This window comes from Triticum aestivum, chromosome 1D (genome assembly GCF_018294505.1).
Source record: "Triticum aestivum cultivar Chinese Spring chromosome 1D, IWGSC CS RefSeq v2.1, whole genome shotgun sequence".
Classification (NCBI taxonomy): Eukaryota; Viridiplantae; Streptophyta; class Magnoliopsida; order Poales; family Poaceae; genus Triticum; species Triticum aestivum.
The window spans coordinates 42538724-42559564 of record NC_057796.1 but is presented as its reverse complement, the minus strand read 5'-3'; the positions used below and the strand labels follow the sequence as shown (position 1 = coordinate 42559564).

General features: G+C 44.7%; 1 long non-coding RNA gene and 1 pseudogene across 5 annotated transcripts; both read right to left on the bottom strand.

The window, feature by feature from the left end:
- Window positions 1-2759: 2759 nt before the first annotated feature.
- LOC123180175 (F-box protein At5g07610-like) lies at window positions 2760-6783 on the bottom strand (annotated as a pseudogene).
- Window positions 6784-14334: 7551 nt separating this feature from the next.
- LOC123164504 (uncharacterized) lies at window positions 14335-16261 on the bottom strand. Of its 5 annotated transcripts, none has more exons than XR_006482492.1 (6): window positions 16040-16261; window positions 15868-15965; window positions 15324-15754; window positions 15121-15249; window positions 14804-15007; window positions 14335-14725 (listed from the first exon to the last, which is right to left on the bottom strand). It is a non-coding gene; the product is annotated as an uncharacterized lncRNA (long non-coding RNA). The 5 variants fall into 5 exon arrangements; XR_006482500.1 differs by having other exon boundaries at window positions 14336-14725; window positions 15324-15527; window positions 15680-15754; window positions 15830-16261; XR_006482486.1 differs by having other exon boundaries at window positions 14337-14725; window positions 15830-15965.
- Window positions 16262-20841: the final 4580 nt, after the last annotated feature.

The following is a 20841-nucleotide window of genomic DNA, read 5'->3' as shown; positions in this document are numbered from 1 at the left end:
GCCCGCCCTAGTCGCGGTGGTTGTCTTGCTGCCCTTCCTCATTTCTTGCCCGGCCCCCATGGACGACTTCATAGTCATCTTCATCACCTTGCCACCGATAGCCATCCATGAAACCACGCAAGAGCAGGTGGTCCAGCACCTGCCCCGAATCCGGGTCCGCAATAAGGCTCTTCAGCTTGCATCTTCGACACGGACATCTTATCTCTGTCTCGTTCTTTTGAAGCATCTCGGCCTTCGCGGAGCTCAAAAACCTATTCACGATGCCTTCGGTCATCGTGCGGACCATGGTCGCCTGCGGGGTAGAGCAAAACGATATTTTAGAACCAAGAAAAATTTGGCATGACTTTGCCTAAAAATAGGACCAAAAAGAATGCATAGTGCCAAATTCTCGCCGAAACGGAAATGAATCAACATTCCGGCAAAATATTGGCAACTATCGCATTTCAAATACCGGTACCTGCAAACACAAACATATATGCAACACCACAAACATATGCAACACCACAAACATACGTAGATCTAGCTAGGCCATAAAAAGTGCATGTGCACGTTGTTGGAGGGAGAAAAAAGTAGATCTATAACATAAAGAAAGCTTTCCCCTTACTTACCTATCAAAAAAAGGTAATTCAACCACTTAATTTGGATGAATCTATGGTGCAAATGAGGTGAGGAGGAGGAGGCAGCCGAGACAAGCTTAGAGGAGGAGGTGGAGAGAATGAAGTGGGAAAAGTGAGTGTGATAGGTGGTTGTTCAAAATATCTAGCTGGTCTCAGGTTACTAATGGCGCACCACCTAAAAATGCGCCATTAGTAACCCTGGTTACTAATGGCGCACCAGTTAAGGATGCGCCATTACTAGTTTTGCAAAAAAAAATTGTTAGTAGTGGCGCACTGTGGTTGTGGTGCGTCATTACTAGTTTGAACTAGTAATGGCGCACTTCACACAGGTGCGCCATTACTAGTTTTGAAAAAAAAAAAGTAAAAAAAATTGTTAGTAGTGACGCACAGAGCGTGTGGTGCGCCATTACTAGTTAAAACTAGTAATGGCGCACTGTGCCCTGGTGCGCCATTAATAGTTTTGGAAAAATAAAAAAATAAAATTTGCTAGTAATGGCGCACCGTGTGTCTGGTGCGCCATTAGTAATGAGGACACACTAATGGCGCACCTGTATATAGCAGTGGCGCACCACATACGTGGTGCGCCATTAATGTCCATATTAGCTATAGCCCTTTTCCTGATTCGTCAACTATACGACACGTTAAAAGGTTATTCTTGAAGAAACATGATCGTAACCAATGAGTACATAAGAAAATGGAGCCTTCGTCCAAAAGTGTACCTTTTTTGCACCAAATATATTGTTGTGAGTGTTCATATCTTCGAAGCCATCAATTTGTAAGGACACAAGATGATCTCTTTCCTCTCCCAGACTGAATTCATGCCTAAAGGCGAATGTTGTTTATGAATGAACAGGAAGACAAGAACAAACAGGAACCAACAAGAACAACAGTACAATGGCAAGATGAATCATTTTTCTCATATGTTTTATAAGTATTTGTTAGTTCCTGTTTTCCACCGTTAAGGGAAAAGGGGCGCCACGGAACTGGTATACGACAACACACTAACAGGTATATCCGCATTATATACGAATGCATTATACAGAAAAGGAAAAAAGCGAACTCTGTCTATACATCACCGAATACGTGAATCTTGACGCAGATCAATGGCACAGGATCCGCGTGCCGCCGGACCTGCGTGCCCTAAATCCTCTCGCTTGTTGCGTACATACGTTGCTTGTTGGCATAGAGGAGGGGGGCAGAATGAACTACTAATACAGAGTACATCAGACCCCCCCCCCCCCCCCCCAGATGCCCAGATATATGGTACGAACTGATGAACTCACCGATATCAGGAACACACAAACAGGGGGAAAAATGGCAGCCACACGTTCCCAGGAAAAAAATATGCAGCTGCACAACACATGCACATCGCCAGAGGGAAAAATCAGCAAATTACGCTGAAAATCGACACAATGAACTGGCCATGCTCATTGCTCGCCGTTTCTGTCATCTGCTGTCGAATGCCGTGAGCACCATTAATTCATTGCACAACTAGTATCAGTTATCACATGGTTTCAGTTCGACCAACAAATGATGGCTCGTGTGTGTGTGCGCGCGCGCTCTGAATTTCTTCTTTTTTCTCCTAATGATCTTTCATCCAGGCGAGCAATGGCACAGGTCCTTCGTGGATCAAAAAACGCCACAGGTCTCAAGTTCAGAAAATGGGTTGAACTCTCTCCTCCTGGCTCAAGTACACGCCGATTGCTTGGACAGGAAGAAGCTTGATGACTGACTTGCATCTTGCAGAATGCATGCTTGGCAGAAATCCCAAGAACCGGCCAGAGACCACATCTTCTTGCACTCGAGAACCACCAGCAGCTGCTATTCGAAATGTACGAATAGGTCTTTGCTATACTGAAGTTTACCTTCGTATAAGGTACACGTGTACATGTTGCCCCGCAAAGAAAAGATCCAGGTGTAATGTAGGGCTGTAATGCTAATTCAAGTGTTAACAAGATCTGTTATCATATCTAAGAAACAGATCTTTACATCCACAAACAGAAGTAGAAGTGCTTACGAAAAAACAACCACAACGGCAAATGGAGCATAAAGAGACATGTAATCTTACATATACTGAACTTAAAAAAGGTAGTAAGCTGGGAACATTTTAGGTTAGTAGAAAAACCTGGAATCCAAACAAAATAAAAAGGGGAAGGTTCTTGGCCTGGACACACATTATAACACCGATTAGCATAATTTACAAGGTGGTTCAGCACATAAAGCAGGGAACGGTCCCACTGGCATACAGAAAAGAAGACGGCATTCACTACACAGAAGATTCTTGAGCTGGAAGTTTTGAGTAGCATGGTACATAGACATGGTATTGAAACCGCTCAAAGTGGTCTCGTATCTCCTTGAGTTCCCCAGTGCTGATGTTGTAAGAAAGAACTTTATTTGTCTTCTGGTCAGAGAGGAAAACAAGGTCTCTCTCCAAATCGAGAGCGAGAATCCAGTAATCACAGTTCCAAAACCAGTGGCTGTCACCACCATCACCACCATTGTCATAGTAAACAAAGTCATCCCTTCCAAATGCATCTGTCATACTAATATGACACTTCACATACCAAGTCCCTGGATCATGAGCATATTCATCTAGAGTCCAAATCACGATTGAGTGACCACTCACATCTGGCATCGCGTAGTGCAAGTTCCCTAAAGATTTGCCAAAGCAACCATGGGTAAAAGTACCCACATAAAAAGTGTCAGATGGCTTCTCAATGATCTGATGATAGGGCAGTTTGCCATTACTCATTGACCCCAAGGCTCCAAACACCAAAACGTCTTGTCCAGTAGTCTCCGCATACAACACTCCATCAAGAAATATGTGAGATCTCCAACAAACACTTACATAAGAATCCCATTTATCATCCACAAGCCACATGGACCCATCAGAAGAAAAGATCTCAAGTTTGCTCATCGGACTGTGGTAATGCTGATTAAAGTTGAAGACATAGAAGTGTGGTGACCATGAAGGATCAAATGCCAAAATAGTTGCATCACGACGGCTATCAGTTCCAGCATGAGTGTCAGGAAGTATCCTCCACTCTCGTGTTGCTGGGTTGCACACAACAAAGCGACAAATGCCTGGAGAGGTATAGCTGCTCCTGTACTTACAGAGGACAAGACCATTGCAGCAGTCAAGAAATTCCAAATGCTCATACTGTGGCATGTCAGAAAGAATTCCATCGATTTCTCCATCATCTTGGGACAGGCTAACAAGCGGGATTGCAGACTTATTGTGGCCTTGGTACAAAAGGCCAGTGGTTACTTTTTTGGGCAGCTTCTTGCAGTAGTCTGGATCAGCGGAGAAGGCGGACCAGGCCTTATAGCACATTTGCAGCGGCAGAAAGACTTGTACGTCAGCCGCGAGAGGATATCGACCACTAGATCATGGGAAACGTTTTAAATCAGCCGATTGATTTCACGGGAGCGTAAGTCGCCTCCTCCACTCGACACGTGGCTGCGGGCCTCACGCGCATCTCCTCCTCCAACCCCTCCAGAAACCTCGTATCTTATCCTCTCCCTTGTCTCTATCGTCTCTCTTATTCTCTCCGGCAACGACGCCGCCATCTGCTGTAGCCGCCGCGCCAACTCAAATCATGCTGCAGTGCAGACCGCAAGTCCGCAACTCCACCCCACCCCCGAGCACCTATGCTGCAAGCTGCTGTAACCCCTCGGCCACCGCCGCCCATGCCGCGCATATAGATGCCACGAGGCCCGACGGGGCCACGGGGGTTCTGTGACGGCCGCGATTCAGCCAGGGTCGGGATGGAGATTGAAGCATAGGTCAGTTGCACTGCAGTGGAGTTGTGCCGTCGCAGGCATCGCTGGTGTTGCGGGGCTGGGCCACGAGGCTGCAGACGAGGCGCCGGTTGCTGCGCGCTAAGCCGCTAATCAAGCCCGACTGCAAGGGCTCGCCGTCCAGCGGTGCTTCGGGGACGCGCTTGGTGCCGCAGGAGACCTCCGGAGCTTCAAATCGTGTTTGCAAAGCAGCATCCGTGGTGTTGGATGCTGCGACAGGGCGGCGCATGCTCTAACAACAAGACACCATTGACGAGGGTGGGATGTGTGCGGCGGTGCTACGATGGAGTATTGCCGGCTCTACGACGACTCCTGTGGCGACGGCATCCGAGATGGGGTGGACAATGGAGCTGCAACTCTGGTGATGTTGTGCAGCCGCGGTGTTGCGATGGAGCATCACCGGCTCTCCGACCGCCATGCTGAAAGGTGATGCGGCGTTGTTTGCTAGCGTCGCGCGGTGCTACTGGAGGGTCACCGATCACCGGTGTCGCGATGAAGTATTTGTCAGACAGCTGGAACATCGCCGATGCTGCATGGAGCATCACCGGCACTGCGATGGAGGATCGTCGGGCTGCCGAGGCATCGTCGGTGCCCTGATGGAGCATCGTCGGCTCTCCGACCGCGGCCATGCAGAAAGGGGATGCGGCGTTGTTTGCGAGCGTCGTGCGGTGCTATAGGAGGGTCACCGAGCTTCAATGAAGCATCACTGGTGTCGTGATGAAGGATTTGTTAGAGAGCCGGAACATCGCCAACGCTGCAATGGAGCATCGTCGGTGCTGCGAAGAAGGGTCGCCGGGCTGCCGGGGCATCGTCGGTGGGTGCCATGATGGAGCATCGCCGACTCTCTGACCGCCGCCATGCTGAAAGGGGATGAGCGTCGTGCGGTGCTACAGGAGGGTCACCGAGCTTCAATGAAGCATGACCGGTGTCGGAATGAAGCATTTGTCAGACAACCGGAACATCGCCGACGCTGCAATGGAGCATCACCGGCGCTGCGATGGAGGGTCGTCGGGCTGTCGGGGTATCGCCGGTGCCGTGATGGAGCATTCGTCGGACCGTCGAAACATCGACGGTGTTGCATGGGAGCATCAACGGTGCTACGATGAAGCATCATCGGACCGTCCAAACATCATCCGTGCCGTGATGGAGCATTGGTCGGACCGTCGAAACATCGATGGCGTTGAATGGAAGCATCACCGGTGCTACGATAAAGCATCGTCGGACCGTCCAAACATCGTCGGTGCTGCAATGGAGCATCGCCGAGCCGTCGGAGCATCACCGACGCTGCAATGGAGCATAGCTGGGTGGCGAAGTATGGCCGGTGCAGCAATGGAGCATCAATGGTGCTTGAAAGGGTGATCGCAGTAGGGGCGTTGCTGCAACACTGGAGCTCATCGGCGCTGCTGCCGTGGACGATGTATGCCAAGCTCGCCGTGTTGCTGTGAGGTGACCGGCGACGTGGCTGCTGCTACGTTCTCTAAGCCGGCTAGCTGCTGCTCGCTAGAGTTATGCACGTGTGGGATGTGGCGTTGGTGCCTGAAGGCTGTGCAAGTTGGGATGGAATTCATGCCGTGGTCCAGACGTCCAGTCATCAGTGAATCCGGCGGCTTGAATCATACTGTATTGGCGCTAATCAACGGCGGGCAAGGCGGCTTATTTCAACCCGGCATCATCCGGATGACGTGTAGTATGCGCCCTAGATCATCGGTTAACCTAGCAGCAGTGACTTCCTTGTGAAGGTCCATGTCTTTATGTCAACTTACTGCCACTGAAAGGAAAAAAGGAAACAAAGACACTTAAAAAGACAAAATAGTTTAGTTACACAAACTTATTTTGCAAAAGAATAAGATGCAGCTTAGTAGTTTTAACAGTTTTAACCTAAACTCATAGGGAACACAGAGAATAAAATTCACTGAAGTTTTTTTAGCAAATTATTTGGACAAGGTACTCATAAGATATTTAATCGTTTCTTATGGGGAAGAAAATAGCACACCTGCAGGCAGGGCTGCGGTCTAGTGATCTGCACTAGGAGAAGGCAGCTGCTACATGGCGGGAGAGGTCTAGCGTGGAGGAGGAAATAAGCTCAGATCTGAAATAAAGAATATGGCAAGGCCTTGAGTACAACCATACATAGGAGCGTAGGAGAATAACGAGGGCCGGGCAGAGGAGGTGCAGAACGGAGGACTCACGGTGCAGCTTATTTCCCGGCGGCGGCAAAGGAGATGGGTCACCGCCGGCGAACGAGATGGGTCGCCGCCTGTGAAGGACCAGAGAAGGGGACGAGGATGAGGTAAGAAATTTTATTTTTTTGAGTAACGGATGAGGTAAGAGCTGTGTGCGAGAAGGTGTACGAGTAGTTGTGGGCTGCTGGGCTACCTGCCCTGTTTCCTCTGGCTCAAAGGAATATTTTTCCGAAATTCAACTTCAACTTTTCCGAACTTTCAAATTCACGAAATTTAAACTTACAAAAAATAGATGGACTAGTCTACTAATTTATTATGAAAGGGGTTTAAAATTCATGTAAAAATACATATAGAAGTAAATACTTCCTCCATCTCATAATATAAGAGCATTATTTACAAAAACGCTCTTATATTATGGGACGAAAAAAATATAAAACGGAGGGCTTGAGTCACCTGGAAGCTGCTTTAGTGCTTTATAGGTATTGATGTTTTTCTTATTCGAGAGTACGCCTAGGCATACCATAGTTTTATAGAAAGCATAATTTCAGTTATAAGAAACTACACTCACTACGAACAGCGAGAATAGCACAAACACCACATCTGAACAGGCCAAACACAACACCGCAAAGCAAACTACAACGCAAGAGCCTATCCTAATTGAAACACAACACCGCGTCTCGACTAACGCCGGACACCTCCAAAGACCATCATCTTCCGCAGAACTTCACTTGTCGACGCACCATCCACTCTGATCGCCTAAGAGGAAGTGGCAAGTGGGTGGCAGGACCCGCTCCGACCCGAGAAAGGCGCCGTCTTGGACACACCAGCGACGGGCGTACATAGCGCCGCCGAGGATCAAGAAAGGACAGCGGCAAGCACCGGAGTAGAACAACGAGGAAGTAGCCATGTCTCCAAACACAATGCTCCCAACGGAGTAACGACGTCGAGGACGCCGCCATCGTGCCGATCCAACCTAATCGAGGCTTTCGCCCGGAGACAACCACCTACTCCAAGAGAGCGAGGGAGATGACGAACACGCCTCCGCGACACCTCCAAGGAGGGGAATGACAACCACGGTTGCCACCGCCGTCGGCCCAGCGAAAGCCGTGCAAGATTTTCATCCGCGTCTCGCCCATCTCCACACCTCCAAGGACTTGACAACAACGTCCAGTTAGTCTCGCACCGCCGCCACCGCAAGCACCTTGCTGATGTAGCCGCAGAGCCATGGACCAACAACCGGTCGCACAGCAAGGGGAACCGCGGCCACACCACCAACACCCAGCCTGGAAGAAGAACCGCAGCCACCCCACTTCTCCAGCAAGGTCCATGACCGCCCACGACGGTCATCGCCCGCTCCAAGGGACGGCCTTGTGACGATCAGGTCCGTCTCACCACTTCATGCCAGTGCCATCGGAGGAGGGCACCGTCGCTCACCATGCTGCCCAGTGGTGGCCAACCGCTCGCTGCTCCCCAGGACTCCATCCTGGCCGAGCGTCCATAGGGCCGCCACCTGCCTGATCATGGGCTCGCGCTAGCGCCTCCAGACAGCGCCACCGCCACCAGGAACGCGCCACACACCGCTACAAGTCCTCGCCAAACCACCGCCGCTCCACCGGGCCTCCCGCCATGCTCCAGCCGCTGACCTCGCACCCCGCCAGCCCAGATATGGCACAACCTGAACCCCGCCATGACAAGGGCGCCGCACCGCCCGACCTGCGGCCTTCCATGTCGTGCCGTGACCGCCCAGCGAGCTATGCCTCCTCCACTACAAAAAAAGACACATCCGTGACATTTTGGGCCGAACGAATTTTTACCTGTCATGCTTATGACACTTCTATGACGATAATTGTGACAAAACCTAGTATCATCATAGATATGGTGGGCTCCTACTTTTATGACAAAAAATTATGACAGAAAATGGGATTTTCGTCCTGGGCGGGCCGGAGACGCAGCTGCATGGCATTCTTTGGGCCGTTCATGACGGAAAAAACCGTGTTAGAAGCGAGGAAAATATCAGGGAGTTCCCAGTTACGGTGGGTGGCCGGGGCCGAGCGATGCACGGAGGTTTGCGTGTTTCTCTCGTACACGTACGCGCGTGTGTGCGAGGCGTTGTGCTCTAACTGAACCCGAGCGAGGCGTTGGGCTCTAACTGAACCAGAGCGATTGCACTAGCTACGTTACTGAACCCCGGTCGATCCCTTGCTGTTAACTGAACTCGAGTGATTCCTTCGCTATTGCTGCTAACTGAAGCTGATCGATGCTGCCTCTTGATGAACAGTTCCCGGTTGTACTCAAGTTGAGAAATCAAATGAGAAGAAAGTGAAGAGTAGGCGTTGCTACCTATGTCGTGAGAAAGGTCACATTGCTTCTTCATGCACTAGTGGTAACTTATCCAACCCAATTATTATTGATGATATCTATTCACTTGGAAAGGATAAGGTTGGCAATGTGTTTGCCAAGTTTGTTGGTGCTCAAAGTGGTGTCAAGAAAAGAACCATTTGGGTTGCCAAGCCTATTGTGACTAACCTCTTAGGACCCAACTTGGTTGGGGACCAACAATCTCAAATTTGATCAATAGGTGTTGTTGGAGGGCATTGGAGACTTGGCTACATTATGAAGAATTAAGGGGACTTCATCATTCTTATTGTCTCAAGCCAAGTCAACTGGGTTATCAAGTGTCTATACTATATCCAATGTGCCTTCTTCCAGTAACTTGTACTTAAATTGTTTACATTGAAAGTTACTTGCCCCTTTGCATGTTTTGGTTTTGTTTCTTGCATGTGTTTGTATATGTTGTGTCTCCAAATTGCTTATCTTGAGTAATCAAGTATGTGTATGTTGGTTTGCACTTCATGTACATGTGTGTCGTTCGTTGAGCCTTTGTGCATCTTGTTTGTTTCTTAGCTGGCTCTTGTGAGAGATTAATGGAATGTCCCATTGTGGGGGAGTGATGTGCCTTGTGCACCTCACAATCCTAAAACATGTGTACATGAGTAATACCATCTAGTATTGATATTACAAGATTATCTAGTCGCTATGTGGTATGTCTTTTCATGAGAAATTAAAATTCTAAATAGTCCATTAATTATCTCTAGTTGGATTCCCTTATCGCCTCTTGTTAAGCTTTTACTAGATCACTGATGGCGTGCGTTGCCGCGCCAGTCCTTTTTTACGATGGAATGATAGGTATTACCATAGATAGATGTTGTTGTAAGTGTGTAAACATAGTCATATTTTGTCAGTATTCAAAGTTGGAAACATTTCCCGTTTTCATCAGTATGCAAAAATGGAGCACGATATTCATCAATAAAGAAAATGTGAGATTTATTTGGTATGCAAAGTAGAGTGGTACCAGTTATAGACTTGCGGGCCAGGACTAACACAGGTTTCAGTTTTCAGGATTGGAAGATGTATTCGAAGATAAGTGCTCAACTCAGAGCACCACGCAAGGCAAGGTTTCAAGTAGGACTCTTACAAAAACAATAATGCTTAACATAGACTTCCATACCCAGTCTAGAAAACCAACCGTTAACTCTTTATCATGAAAATCAATATCCTTATTGGGTGTAGAAATTTTCACCATCTCCAAAATAGTTACAATTAGGTGTGCGCCTGACGCATTGTTTTACAGTGTGTTGGGGGAAGGTACACGTGAGTCCTATCCTCTAGTTCTGTTGTGCCAGAGTATTAGACTCCGTCTTGATTTTTTTCCTTGGGTGAATATTGTCAATGGTGAGCCCTTCCTTCTATCCACCTTAGTCCCAATCCATTTGCAGTACATGATGCATTGGTTAGAAATAGATATTGGTGGAGGAAACAAGTACGTACGTTAAAGCACAAGCACAGACCCGCCTGATTCGTCTCCATCATCCAACTTTTGTGCAACTAGCACAGTGGCCCGCTCGATGCGCGGCCTAGACTTTCATAAAGTTAAATAATGATAACGTATTTATTGATTTTTCTATGTATATGGTATTCATTTATCATTTACCTTCTCATTATGCATGCCATACTAACTGTATTTCTCATTTATTTATCCATCATACATTAGATTATAACATTATAATATAAAGTCAACTTAATTGTTTACATGGAGAAGATATAGTTTTGGTGATTTCCTTTTATCAGCTGTGCATTTAATTCCAGAGGAGGAAATCATACATACAAATAATTAAAAATAGATAATAAGGATAGAAATACGAACTTGAAAATGTTTGTATTTTAAGGAATAGCTCATATGTTCACTAAGAATATTTTGAAGTAAAAAAAAATTTATGTGTTATTAAACAGCTGGCCATAACACATCTGCTAATCTATGTATCGTACAAATGTGGAATCCCCTTCATCTTCTTTACCAATGGACTTCTACGATTTTTATCCAATGTGTGGAGTTTAATACAATGGCTGGTTTGTTGCGATCTCCCCTGATGATGTTCGGTGCCACAAATTTTCTTTATGCGCTGAACAGGCAAGGAAGCTGTCCATTTTTTTTATTTATATGGTATCGTGATTTCCTAATTTTGTTATTCTTTGTAATGAAAAGGAGGTTGAAACACCAGCCTTTGCATGAGGAGATGCACACAACCTAGAAACGTGCAAGTGTAACCAAGCATTCCAGCTCAATGTAGATGGCTGAAATTCAGTACTGAGATTACAATAGCCACGTCACCTTTTGTATTCTTGGGGCCGAAATGTTACACGGATGAGAAATCTTTCAGTTAGAACATAAATCCATGGCTGGTACTTGCTCGTGGATTTCAGGATTGCTTTTTGAATAAACTAAACATTCAATGAGAACTCATCTATAAACATAAGACGACACGAAGTGATCTTCTGCATGCATGGTTCACCAGAAATAATTTTTGGTTTCTCTAATGATTTTCTAATTAAGAGCACACTTTATGTACTATATATAATTGTGTATGATTAGTGAGCGATTCGGTGCATTCCTGAAAGAGAATTTAAAAAATGCATGATAAGCTTGGTGCAGGCATTAAAGTGTATTACGAAAATCTTGAGTACTATAATTGTATGATATTTGTACAGTTTGGAGTATTCTTGAAGGAGAATATTGGAAAACAGTACATGCCACATTTGGAGTAGCCGTTGAAGTTTATTTTTCTAATATCTTTGTTTTTAGGTTATTGATTTGTGCTAAAAAACATCTGATGCAAATAAATCATAAAGATTAACTTGCCCTTCAATCAAACATGGCTCAGATCCGTTTTTCCTAATCCTCTCGCGCTGATGGTTAGGTCCAACTGTCATGCTGCAGCCATGGATGCAATGCACGAAATTCCTGGCAAGGTGAGTCAGCGTGTACAAAATATTACTAGTAATTTGGTAACAGTTAGTTTTGAATCCAATGATGGATAAGGCTTTGACAATAGAGACGATGCAAGAGGGTATAACTAATTAGAAGTAATTTGGAGAGAGACAACTAATTACAACCGGCTACACTGACCCGATTAAATAGGAATTCACAGGCCCCTGGCAAACGTATTGATCCCTGTCCTGAAGAGTAGAACTCAACATCATCCTGCATGCATGCTTGAACCTGAACATTTGTAAAGAAAAATAACTTTACTCATGGAGGCCATGGTTGCCAACAGTAGTGAAGGCTTTTCTTTATGGAAAACATTACTCCCTCGTATCCATATTACTTCTCGCCCAAACGGATGTATCTAGACGTATTTCAGTGCTAGATACATCCGTTTGAGCGACAGGTAATATGAATCAGGTGGAGTAGTAAGGAAAATGGACTGACTACTGATGTGTAAGAGGAGATCATAATCCTAGCCATGTCTTCCAACCTGATATAATACCTTTCATTACCTTCAGTCACCGGAATTGGTTGGCCACCAGTGCCAGCGCCAGACTACTCTCTATATAGCAGGTGATAAATTAAAGCTCAAGAATGTATTATACTAAATAGAAGTGCATCTGAAGTATCTTATAAGAAGCTGCTCGTGGGAGGACATTATAAGCACAATAAGCATAAGGTACCCAACAATATGCAATCAGTAAGAGGCCATATAATTTATTTGAGCTTTAATATCATCATAAAGGGAATCATTGAATAATCTGATTTCTTACTAAAAGGATAATAATTATGTCAGGTAGTGTATAGAGGAATAAAATGAAATATATTAGCTACGATTATTCCTAACAACAATGGAAGAATGAAAACGTATGTAGCCAATGGCACTGTGGCGGACGGGCGTATGTGACGCTATGGGCTGGCTCAGATGTGTAGTGCTAACTGCTAACACAAGTTCATTGGGCGCAGAGTGTTCGTCTCTCTCATTGGTTTGCATACGGCACGTATCTAGAATTCTACATGCTTTAGATAAATACATTCATTAAAAAGTTGATGTGTACTGATTTCATAGATAGTACATGTGTGTGTGTGCATAAGATAAATAATAAGTGTCCAAAAATGTCTTATATTATTGTTACGGAGGGAGCATTGATCTGATGGATCTATTAGTAGTAGATATACGTGGCATTAGAAAGCATCCCGTACAAACTCTGGCAGCTGTCCAAATCATGCTAAAAGAGAAAGGGCACTCTCTCGCAGTCTCCAAGCAACCGGAGGCTTAAGCTAGCAAATTAATTTAGGGTGGTCGTTTACTTCAATGAGTGCTTGGACAGACAGCAGAAATTATCAAAAGCTTGTATGTACCTTCTAGTTCTTCAGTCAAACAGATAGATTGTTGTTTCCAGCCTGTGCATGCACAAACACAGCACATATTGGTGGTGATCAGTAAGTAATGGCCCTTGGTATTGTTCCATATCAAAATTTTAGTTTCTCCACATGAATGAAAAATCTGCTACGGGACTCCATGGAACTCGAAAACGATGATCTGAGATGCATAACAAAGATGTAAAAATCAGGCCTGTGAGCAATCAATTGGTGGGACAAAATTAGAAGAGAATCTCACCAATTTGGGAAAGATAGCAGAGAATCGCTGGCCCGCGGCTGCACTTTGACCCATCATGACGATCAGAGGACGAACATGGTGCTGGGAGTTTTCAACGGCGGTGGCGCTTGGGCCAATGGGCCTTGTGAGTTGTGACTGCTGATATGGTTGCCGGTAATTGCAGCATGGTATTTATTGCTTCTTGGTGAGAAGATGGACATGCTGCTTTGACGTTTCAAGGCGGTGCGCAAGGACATGGTGGCCGGGTTGCCGGCGGGCATCAGAGTTGGCTAGCTAGCAGGAAATCAATCAATTTTGTCGGCTGATGTGCATGCGTACGTGTGAATCACTCAGGGCATTGGATTTAGCTAGCTGGCTATGGTGTTAGCTTCATAATCCTAATCGATTAGGAGAGGACAGGATCGATTCAACTTGCTTCATCATCTCCCCCATGCGGAAAAGGCATGCGTGAGAACATGGTATAGAAACCCTAACCTTGTTTTCTTTCCATCTTTTTGCAAGGGGTATTAGGAAACATAAGGGTAATGGTGGGTAATTTATTTCAACTCTAATGTTAATGTTGTAATTCAGAGATTTATGTGAAATTGAACGTGAAGTCCTCATGGTCCCACCTGGATTATGAAGATCTAACGGTTGTACTTTGTTACATGGGAATATGGACGCCAAATTAAAGGTCGGATATTTCTAATTATTGTGGGATTTTTAAGCTAATTATCTTTATTTTGGTGATCCCATCAAGTACTTTTTAATATAAATATATAACATAGAAAATAACCTACACAGGAGCACTCACTTCTTGTTTCGGAACATGCACATTATGAAAAATAATAACTCTGCCATTTTTTCTCCTCTAGAAAGAGGAAGCCCTCCGACGTAAGTTTCAGGAACAGCTTTGGCTTTGGCCTTACCTACTAAAATCAACAACTTTGGCCTGCTCATATAATAGCAGCCACAAATCAACAAAAGGTCAAGATACTTAAAAGTAGTATGTGGTGGGTGCAGTGTCCCCATAGAATCTCTACTTATTTGTAAAAGCATTGCCCTCACTTGGGCGTACTTCTCTCTCAGTCCAAGCTCTTATATCGATGGTGGATTCATGAAGAGTTCCAGTAGACACTCAAAGTGCACTTGTGATCTCTATTAACAGTACACGCCTCAATACATATCCTTTTGCTGCCACCTAAAAAGCATATGAGAAGTTATTTCTAGTCAGTATGCAATCACGATGTGGCGATTGTGGACATGAAAGACAGCTTACACCAGTTGTAATTTGGTTGTAGGATCTGCATCTGATTCACCGAGAGTGGCTTCTTTTCTTTTTTTGAGTGAAGATTTTGCGATCATTCTCAAGGAAATTGGATGTAGGACGTACCCTTCTACCTTTTGTAGTTAGTTCTGTATAAGCTTCAGGAACTGTGGTTCAAAGAGTCCTTGTATGTTTTTCATTGTGAGATTGACCTATCTGTAGGAAGAAGTGAGAACAGACATAGCTAAGGAAATCCCGCATAAAAAAGAACTTGCCAAGGAAAGATGCAAAGAGAGAACCCTTGTGACGGCTTCAAAATCCATTGGTACCTGATTGTATGGAGTGGTAAGTGCCCCAGTGTGGATTCGTATGTGAGCACCATGGTTCAGTTCGTCACCGGATACAGAAGCAAAATGTTCAACAGTCCCTGGGAGGCGTTGATTGGCAGGTTTATCCGTCTGCACGAAGAGTATAAAAATATATCAGATCTGAAAAAAGCCATGCGACAAACATATACTGAGAACTTAGGTACCTTTGGGAAGGAATTGATCAGTTCTGATAAGTTTTGTGCTGACACGTTTGTACCTATAGAACATAAATTTATGATAGCTTCACATGCGGCTTAGTTGCGACACTCGGTTATGAAGATTGATGTTATCTATATAGTGATTCCACTTTCTACTCCTCACACAATCCTCGCACACACACAAAAAGTCCACCGAGTGCATGGTTATTCCTGTGCATTGCATCAAACACATGACATGCACATGGCTGAATAAATCAAAGCCCGAATGGTTCAAAGAAAACAAGCGATGTGAAGACTTAACAAGGAACATAGGCTGCCGCCATTGCCATTCGTACCATCATCGAACCTCCTCTTCCCCTTACCTGTTGCTGCACGTCAGTACGTGGAACACCAATGAAATCTTCTTCATACAAGATGTTTTGTGTCAAACTTTATTCCTGCAGAACAAAAACCAAATCAACAATCTGTTAAATTGTTTAAATAGGTAAGATGGAATAAAGGGGGGATCAAACCTCAAAAATAAATCCATGAAAGCTTCATGTTACATAACTAATTACAGTGATGTCACCATCGACACACTGGAACCACGCCGTGGTCACCTGACAACGCACCCTTCCCCTCGTCTCCATGCCAGCCCCTCTAAACCGCCTGCAGGAGCTCCTTGCACCGTGGATTAACAACCACCAGATCGGTTTAGGGTTGACAGGAGGTGCTCAACATACCTCCTCCCGGGTGCTTGAGCGAGGTTGGATCCGGCGGCAGCGCCACCTACATGACATAGAAACAAATCTGGTTGGCCTCGGTGGTGTAGCGCCTCGACCGATCTGAGAGTGCAGCCCCTCCCTGTTGCATCTTGAGGGTAAATTGGTAAAACGTGAGAGGATGACGGTGGCTGGGTGAAGACGAGGCATCGTTCCACAGATGGGGATTTCTGTTGTGAGAGAGAGACGAGAGGTCAGGGAGAGGAAGGCGAATGAAGGCGCTGTTATAGGCCCAGCAGGCCCAATTGAATCTGAGACGCCCAAAAAAGCCACCAGAGCAGCGGCCCAAGAAGGTTAGCTCTCGTTAAGATCGATAGGAAGACTGGATGTGTGATCTGATGGCCGAGAATGCCCAGAAATGCTGATCCAACGGATACAAACGCTAATAGCCTGAGAGGGCAGGAAAAGTGCATAGTTTTAATGTTTCTAAATTGGTATTACATTATGGGGGAGTAATATGCTATGTGCATATTACAAGCCTAGAAAATGTGCACATTTGAGATATTGTCACCTAGCATTGATATTGTCGATTATCTTGTTCCTAGGTGGCATGCTAGCTCTAAAAGTTGCAAGTTGCTTGTGTGTTTGGTGTGAAGATGATGTCGAATATCCTTGATATCTACCACCGGAAATTATTTTCAAATACTTCTTGTCTTTTGACAATTGGTACACTTATGTGTGGTAAAAATTATTGATCATCTTCACGTTGGTGTTTGCTTCTTTTTGCCTTATCTCTTGCCAATGAATGTATCAACTCCCTTTGTCTTCCATACCACTTGTAGATTGATGACCTACAAGTATAGGGGATTTATCGTAGTCCTTTCGATAAGTAAGAGTGTCGAACCCAACGAGGAGAAGAAGGAAATGATAAGCGATTTTCAGCAAGGTATTCTCTACAAGTACTGAAATAAGTGGTAACAGATAGTTTTGTGATAAGATAATTTGTAACGAGCAATAAGTAACAAAAGTAAATAAAGTGCAGCAAGGTGGCCCAATCCTTTTTGTAGCAAAGGACAAGCCTGGACAAACTCTTATATAGAGAAAAGCGCTCCCGAGGACACATGGGAATTATCGTCAAGCTAGTTTTCATCACGTTCATATGATTCACGTTCGGTACTTTGATAATTTGATATGTGGGTGGACCGGTGCTTGGGTGCTGTTCTTACTTGAACAAGCATCCCACTTATGATTAACCTCTATTGCAAGCATCCGCAACTACAACAAAAGTATTAAGGTAAACCTAACCATAGCATGAAACATATGGATCCAAATCAGCCCCTTACGAAGCAACGCATAAACTAGGGTTTAAGCTTCTGTCACTCTAGCAACCCATCATCTACTTATTACTTCCCAATGCCTTCCTCTAGGCCCAAATAATGGTGAAGTGTTATGTAGTCGATGTTCACATAACACCACTAGAGGCTAGACAACATACATCTCATCAAAATATCGAACGAATACCAAATTCACATGACTACTAATAGCAAGACTTCTCCCATGTCCTCAGGAACAAACGTAACTACTCACAAAGCATATTCATGTTCATAATCAGAGGGGTATTAATATGCATAAAGGATCTGAACATATGATCTTCCACCAAATAAACCAACTAGCATCAACTACAAGGAGTAATCAACACTACTAGCAACCTACTAGTACCAATCCCGGACTTAGAGACAAGAATTGGATACAAGAGATGAACTAGGGTTTTGAGAGGAGATGATGCTGGTGAAGATGTTGATGGAGATTGCCCTCTCCCGATGAGAGGAGCGTTGGTGATGACGATGGCGATGATTTCCCCCTCCCGGAGGGAAGTGTCCCCGGCAGAACAGCTCTGCCGGAGCCCTAGATTGGTTCCGCCAAGGTTCCGCCTCGTGGCGGCAAAGCCTCGTCCCGAAAGGTTGCTTATGATTTTTTCCTTGACGAAAGATTTCATATAGCAGAAGATGGCCACCGGAGAGCCAACAGGGGGCCCACGAGGCTGGGGGCGCGCCCTGGGGGGGTAGGGCGCGCCCCCCACCCTCGTGGACAGGTGGTGGCCCCCCTGACGTATTTCTTCCGCTCAATATTTTTTATTATTTCCAAAAATGACTTTCGTGGAGTTTCAGGACTTTTGGAGTTGTGCAGAATAGGTCTCTAATATTTGCTCCTTTTCCAGCCCAGAATTCCAACTGCCGGCATTCTCCCTCCTTATGTAAACCTTGTAAAATAAGAGAGAATAGGCGTAAGTATTGTGACATAATGTGTAATAACAGCCCATAATGCAATAAATATCGATATAAAAGCATGATGCAAAATGGACGTATCAACTCCCCCAAGCTTAGACCTCGCTTGTCCTCAAGCGGAAGCCGATAACGATAAATATGTCCACATGTTTAGAGGTAGAGGTGTCAATAAAATAAAATACGGACATGAGGGCATCATGATTATTCTCATAACAGCAACATATATGAATATTGTCATATGATTTCTTATGCTCAAGTAATAATATATTCACAATGCAAAAGTATGAATAAGAAACTTTATTGAGAACTAACAAACTATAATCTCAGTCATTGAAGCAATTGCAATTTATCATAACATCAGAAAGAGTCTATGTCAGAGCTTTCTAGCAAGTCCACATACTCAACTATCATTTAGTCTTTCATAATTGCTAACACTCACGCAATACTTGTGGTTACGGAGTTTTAATCGGACACAGAGAAAGATAGGGGCTTATAGTTTCGCCTCCCAACCTTTTACCTCAAGGGTAATGTCAACAATAATAACTCATGCTGACTTACATCCAATTAGATATATCTATCAGGATCTTTCCAACACCCTGTGCTTGCCAAAGGATAAAATGTAAAAAGGAAAGGTGAAGATCACCATGACTCTTGCATAAGGTAGAAGATAATAATAAAAGATAGGCCCTTCGCAGAGGGAAGCAGAGGTTGCCATGCGCTTTCAGGGTTGGATGCACAAAATCTTAATGCGAAAGAACGTCACTTTATATTGCCACTTGTGATATGAACCTTTATTATGCAGTCTGTCGCTTTTATTTCTTCCACATCACAAGATCGTATAAAGCTTATTTCCTCCACACCAATCAATCATACATATTTAGAGAGCAATTTTTATTGCTTGCACCGATGACAACTTACTTGAAGGATCTTACTCAATCCATAGGTAGATATGGTGGACTCTCATGGCAAAACTGGTTTAAGGGTTTTTGGAAGCACAAGTAGTATCTCTACTTGGTGCAAAGAATTTGGCTAGCATGAGGGGGAAAGGCAAGCTCAACATGTTGGATGATCCATGACAATATACTTTATCTCAGATATAAGAAAACATAACCCATTACGTTGTCTTCCTTGTCCAACATCAACTCTTTAGCATGTCATATTTTAATGAGTGCTCCCAATCATAAAAGATGTCCAAGATAGTATATTTATATGTGAAACCTCTCTTTCTTTATTACTTCCTATTAATTGCAACGATGACCAAAACTATGTTTGCCAACTCTCAACAACTTTTAATCATCATACTCTTTCTATGTGAAGTCATTACTCTCAATAAGATCAATATGATCTCTTTATTTCTTTTTATTCTTTTTCTCTTATTCACTCAAGATCATAGTAAAATAATCAAGCCCTTGACTCAACACTAATCTTTATTATATATAGCTCACGGACTCGATTACAAAGAGGGATCATAAAGCAAAACTCAAAACTAGATCATGCCATAAACTTTATTCTACTAGATCAAGGTACTACTAATAGGATCGAACTAAGAAAAACGGTAAAGATAGGAGTGTGATGGTGATACGATACCGGGGCACCTCCCCCAAGCTTGGCAGTTGCTAATGGGAGTGCCCATACCCGTGTGATTATGTCTCCTTTGTTGGTGAGGAAGGTGGCGGGGTTGTTGATGATGCGGGCTTGTCGTCCATCTTCCAAGGCATAGGCTCACCGTCATAGAAGGATGATCGAGTCTCCGGGATCCTCAAATCTGCAGCCAAACTCATCCTTTTGAATCTATATTCATACTCACAGTTTTGGTTTTGCAGGTCATAGATTTGGGCTTGAAGGTGCTCAATCTTCTCGTGAAGCTTGAAGATGGTATCCCCAATGTTGTTGGCATCCAGCTTGTGGTTGTTGGTGAACTCCGCGATCATCATGTGGTTGGAGTTAAGTCCACGTTCCACCATCCCCTGGCACTTGAAAACTTGTTGCTCCATTGCTTCGAGCCTCGTCTCCATGCTTCCGGTCCCCTTCGGTCCCTCAACATCGCGGATGTGCAGCAACCCATCACGCATCTCAATGGTTTGAGGGTGTCGCAGCACCTCCGCGAGGTAAGGGTTGATGACCTCTCGAAGAACTTGTCCTTGGGGGCACTTGGAGACGTCATGATAATCTAGATCTGTCAGAAAAACAGCTCGAAACAAGAACATAGGATAATTGCGTGATACAGGAGTCAAAACCTTCGGGAGATTATATAATGAATTTTTACCGACCAAAATACGTATCGTGCAAGAAAACGGAGTCCGGAGAGCACACGAGGTGCCCACGAGGTAGGGAGCGCGCCCAGTAGGGTAGGGCGCGCCCTCCACCCTCGTGGAGGCCTCGTGTCCTTCCCGGACTGCTTCTTATTTTTCTATTTTTCTAAATATTCCAAAATGGAGAAATATTGCCTCAAAAACTATTTTGGAGTCGGTTTACTTACCGTACCACATACCTATTCCTTTTCGGAGTCAGAAACGTTCCAGAAAGTGTCCCTTATGT